We start from the raw sequence: 6,000 nt of genomic DNA, 5'->3' as shown, positions 1-6,000 counted from the left end.
TGAAATGAATTAACGCTCAAGCGCTTAACACTACTAGCGTTTACAGACGTCAAGCATTTTTTCTGCCAAAACTCTGCTTCTCCTATGCACACTGGCAGTGGGGTTCTTTTTCCCTGCCTCAGAGCTCTCCTGCCACTAAGCGCTGCTAAAAATTAATGGGGTGAATTTACTAAAGGCAAATATACTGCGCACTGCAAGTGCACTTGCTCCGGCGCTTGGTAAATGAGGTAAAGCTTCCCTTTGCAAAGAATACCCAATCACATGCAAGGAGAATAAAAAAAAACCAGCATTTTTGCTTGCACATGATAGAAATCAGCAGAGCTTCCCCTCAGAGCAATGGCATTTGAGTGCACAGTATATTTGCCTGTAGTAAATCAACCCCAATGTGTGCATGGACACATAGGCTAACATGGAGGGGGGTTTGGAAGCAGGAGCAAAACAATGCCTGACGCCTCTAAAAACATCCTGTGTGCATGAGGCCTAAAGACCAACTTTGGCCAATGTAGCAGTAACGCAGAAAGGGCCACTGGCTGGTGATGGTCAACGGAAGAGGCGTATTTACCAAGAGGCAAACAAGGCGTTTGCCTTGAGCAGCATTTTTCAGGGGGGGCGGTGCTGCCCCCAGGCAAAATGGACACACGTGGCAATTGAGACACTTCAGGAGCTGCTGAGGATGGAGTAGAGGAGGTGAGTCATCTCCAGAGACACCTCCTTACACAGGAGCAGTTATGTTTGCAGCAGTCTATGCTGGGATCCATGAGAGGCTGCGGACTGCTGGATGGTGTCAGACTGTGACCAAGGCTTTGGCGGTGCCCAGCCGATGTCATTCTGTGAGCTGTGCCGGTGGTGGATGTCATTCTGTGAGCTGTGCCAGTGGTGGATGTCATTCTCTGAGCTGTGCCGGTGGTGGATGTCATTCTCTGAGCTGTGCCGGTGGTGGATGTCATTCTCTGAGCTGTGCCGGTGGTGGATGTCATTCTGTGAGCTGTGCCGGTGGTGGATGTCATTCTGTGAGCTGTGCCGGTGGTGGATGTCATTCTCTGAGCTGTGCTGGTGGTGGATGTCATTCTCTGAGCTGTGTCGGTGGTGGATGTCATTCTGTGAGCTGTGCCGGTGGTGCATGTCATTCTCTGAGCTGTGTCGGTGGTGGATGTCATTCTGTGAGCTGTGCCGGTGGTGGATGTCATTCTGTGAGCTGTGCCGGTGGTGGATGTCATTCTCTGAGCTGTGCCGGTGGTGGATGTCATTCTGTGAGCTGTGCTGGTGGTGGATGTCATTCTCTGAGCTGTGCTGGTGGTGGATGTCATTCTCTGAGCTGTGTCGGTGGTGGATGTCATTCTGTGAGCTGTGCCGGTGGTGCATGTCATTCTCTGAGCTGTGTCGGTGGTGGATGTCATTCTGTGAGCTGTGCCGGTGGTGGATGTCATTCTGTGAGCTGTGCCGGTGGTGGATGTCATTCTCTGAGCTGTGCCGGTGGTGGATGTCATTCTGTGAGCTGTGCCAGTGGTGGATGTCATTCTGTGAGCTGTGCCGGTGGTGGATGTCATTCTGTGAGCTGTGCCGGTGGTGGATGTCATTCTGTGAGCTGTGCCGGTGGTGGATGTCATTCTGTGAGCTGTGCCAGTGGTGGATGTCATTCTCTGAGCTGTGCCGGTGGCGGATGTAATTTGTGAAATTCTGCGTGAAACTGGGCAAATCGCTAGATCTCTGCAATGTTGTCAAAATGGCGATCTTTAAGCTGGATCTTCTTCTTCAGGAAGAGAGCATTTTCTGGGGTTGAGCTCCTTGAAGGTCTTCCTGATCTCTCGTTGTCTTCCAGTGATGTTCTTCCACTCTTGGAGCGTGCGTGCCACTCAAAGCACCTCAAATGACTCATTGCAGCATCACCGTAAACTTTCTGAATCATGTCAAACGTCTCAGTGGCAGATTTGTCCAGTTTCACTCAGAATTTCACATAATATTAGGCAGCTTCTGTTCCTCAGGCAAAATGGGCCAAAAAACAGATTTAGCTGACTCTGAAAATACAAAAATTGTAAAGATTCTTTCAGAGGGATGCAACACTCTTGAAATTGCTAAGATATTGGGGCGTGCTCACAGAACCACCAAACGTTTTGTTGCAAATAGTCAACAGGGTCACCGGCGTGTTGAGAAGAAAAGACACAAATTAACTGCCAAAGATTTGAGAAGAATCAAACATGAAACTACCAGGAACCCATTATCCTTCAGTGCTGTCATATTCCAGAACTGCAACCTACCTGGAGTGCCCAGAAGTACAATGTGTTCAGTACTCAGAGACATGGCCAAGGTAAGGAAGGCTGGGACCCGACCACCACTAAAAAAGACACAGAAGTTGAAACGTCAAGATTGGGCCAAGAAGTATCTGAAGACAGATTTTTTTAAAGGTTTTATGGACTGATGAGATGAGAGTGACTCTTGGTGGACCAGATCTATGGGCCTATGGCTGGATCAGTAAGGGGCACAGAGCTCCATTTCGACTAAGACGCCAGCAAGGTGGAGGTGAGGTACTGGTATGGGCTGGTATTATTAAAGATGAGCTAGTTGGACCTTTTTGGGTTGAAGATGAACTCAAAATCAGCTCCCAAACCTACTGCCAATTTTTAGAATACACTTTCTTCAAGCCGTGGTACAGGAAAAAGTCTGCATCTTTCAAGAAGACCATGATATTTATGCAGGACAATGCTCCATCGTATGCATCGAAGTACTCCACTGTATGGCTAGCCAGTAGAGGCCTTAAAGATGAAAGAAAAATGACATGGCCCCCTTCTTCACCTGACCTAAACCCTATTGAGAAGATGTGGGCCCTTCTTAAATGGGAGATTTATGGTGAATGAAAACAGTACACCGCTCTGAACAGTGTCTGGGAGGCTGTGGTTGCTGCTGCACAAAAAGCTGACCATCAACAGATCAAGAAACTGACATACTCCATGGCTTATGACTGTTATTGAAAAGAAGGGTGGCTATATTGGTCACTGATTTATTTATCTTTTTCATTAAATGTCAGATGAAATTCATTATTTATTTCATTAATTGTCAGAAATGTTTATTTGTAAATTTTGAGTTGTTTATTATTCTCACTTTAACAGATGAAAATAAACACGTGAGATAGGAACATTTTCATTTTTCATTTAGTTGCATAATAATTCTGCACATTAATAGTTGCCCAATAATTGTGCACAGATAAAAAATATTCTCCTAAGAAAGCCAAAACCTCACTTTTATTTTCAGAAATATTCAGGTTTGAGGTTTAACAACATTTTGGATTGCACGAGAGCACTGTAGTTGTTCAATAATAATATTGATCCTCAAAGATACGTGTCTAATAATTGTGCACACAAGGTAGAAAGAAATTACAACAGCCTTTCTGGAATTGTAATAGATTTTTGGGGGAGAAGCTGCTCACCAGCAATTATTTACCTTTCCGTGACCTGGAAACACGTTGCAGCCTATCACATTTCCAACTGTCACTTTTCCATTTTTTCACGTATTGCATAAACCTCACCCGTGCTTTATTTGCCCCAGTAAGGAACAGCGGTAGTTTTCAAATGAAGCCAATTAATTTTCCCAGCTGTATGTTTTTTTGAAACAAAAAAGGAAACAACCCAACAATCCAGGAAAGATGACTCTGGACCTCTAAATCTCATGTTGTTATGCAGCATGCTGTGGGTGAGCTCCTCATGCTGAGTTTATTTTCTGCTCTGAAAATGAGAGGCGAGTTTGGACGTAGATCTTGTATGCAGGGGTGACAGGAACAGACAAAACAAACATCAAGAAATACGTCCGTACAAACCTGCTTGAGAAGCCACAGGTGGAAGCAGCAGCAAAGCAACTAAAAAAATAGAAGTTTCTGTCCAAAGCCTTTCACAGGTGATTTGCATTGTGATAGGCTTGGTTTGTTCAAAAAGGAAGAAGCCATTAGCTATTACCTTTTGTACCACTTGCCCCTCCCTGTTAGATTGTAAGCTCCTAGGAGCAGGGCCCTCCTGAGCAGGGGCGGACTGACCATTCGAGCACTCGGGCACTGCCCGAGGGCCTGGGGTCAGTAGGGGGCCCCATGAGATGCCCCTGGTACCTTTCATTGGCTTTTTCATAGGCTTTATTGGGTGTGGGCGAGGACAGTGGGGCCCCATGATCCCCTATTGCCTGGGGGCCCCATGAGTTGTCAGTCCGCCCCTGCTCCTGACCCTCTTATATTGAATTGTATTGTAACAGTACTGTCTCCATTTTTAATGTAAAGCAATGGTCACACTGTTGGCACCGAATAAATTCCAGATAATAATAATGTAATCCTTAAAGTGGTTATAGTAGAACTGTAGGCATAACATTTTTTCTCATTTTGGATAGAGTAAGAGAGGATTTGTTTTCACCATCTGTGTCAAATGGTGGAGATTTCCCTTCACTTCCTGTCCTATAGCCAAACGTGTCCCTGTCCCCAGTGTTCACGCGAAAAGGCAAACGCATACGTCGGATTCGGACGCAAACAACGATCGTCCCACACATGTGAGGCATCACGTCAGATCACGGGCAGTAATTCTAGCACTTGACCTCCTCTGTAAATCTAAAGTTGTGACCTGTAAAGGCTTTTAAATTGTTGCCTATAGATACTAAAATCCATTTAGTTTGTCTCTGTTGCACTGCCATGCAGTTTTAAAGCATGACATGTTTGGGATCTATTTACACAATGTAACATCTTCTTGTATATTTAAAAAAAAAAATGGGTTATGTATTGTGGTTTTTTGCATTAACATTCACAAAAGTGTAATTTTTCCCCAAAAACTGCATTTGAAAAACTGCTGTGCAAATACCGTGTAACATAAAAAATTGGTAAACCCACCATTTTATTTTCTTGGGCCTCTGCTTTGAAAATATATCATTTTGGGGGGTTCTAAGACATTTTCTAGCAAAAAAATACAGATTGTAATGTGTAAACAAAAAGTGCCAGAAATGGCCCGGTCTTCAAGTGGTTATGGGGCTATTCTTGCACTTTTCTTAAAGGTACCCATTTCATTTACACAAAAGACCCCCAAAAAACCAACACATATACTGCAATTTTCCCAGCAGGCAATACCATTGTTGTGCTGTGCTGCAAAGCATGTGTGTCAGAGCTGCGCTGTGGTATCATTCAAAATGAATGTATTACCATAACACCGTAATGCAAAAGTGTGATTCAGCTCTAACACACAATGATAACCTTGCTTACATTAAGCTGATCATATTCATGTGGATGTCTAAAATAGAGTTCCCCTTTAGGTTCATCTGATAGGCAAAAAAATATCCGAACAGCACAGTGGCTAAATGGTTAGCACCTCTATCTGGTAGAATTAGGGTTGTTGGTTCGAATTCCAATCACGGCACCACCTGCCTAGAGTTTGCATGTTCTCCCTGTGCCTGTGTGGATTTTCTTTGGGTACTCCGGTTTCCTCACACACTCCAAAGACATGCTGGTAGATGAATTGTCTCCTGTCTAAATTGGCTCTAGGATGTATATGTATAAATGTAAGTTAGGGACACACTTTGAGGGTTAGGGGCTGATGTGAATGTACAATATATATATGTAAATTGACGGTGCTGTATAAGTACTTATAATAAACTGGGAGTGAAATTCTGCTGGAAGCATTATCGTTGCTCTTTTTCCCTCTCTTCTTGTCTATCCTTTTCTATTTCATACACTCTTTCTTCTCCCTTCTTTCTCTTTTCTCCTCCCGTCCCTCTCATCTCTTCACATCTCACTCTCTCTTCCACTCCCTTCTCTCTCTTTCCTCTCTCATCTCACTCTTTCTTTACCTGCCTTTCTCTTTTCTTCTTCCATTCTCCTCTCTCTCCCTTTTTCTCCTTCTTGTTCATTATACCTCCCTTCTCTGTCTCTTTCTTTTTCCTCCCTTCTCTATCTTTACCTACCTTCTCTTTCACTTCTCTTCCCTTCTCTGTTTCTTTACCTAACTTTTATTTATCCTATCTTATTCTATCACTTTTCTATCTCTC

This window comes from Staurois parvus, unplaced genomic scaffold (assembly GCF_062004578.1).
Source record: "Staurois parvus isolate SC_StPar_1 unplaced genomic scaffold, SC_StPar_1.0 ptg001451l, whole genome shotgun sequence".
Taxonomy (NCBI): Eukaryota; Metazoa; Chordata; class Amphibia; order Anura; family Ranidae; genus Staurois; species Staurois parvus.
The sequence above is the reverse complement of the archived record's forward strand: the minus strand, read 5'-3'. Positions refer to the sequence as shown.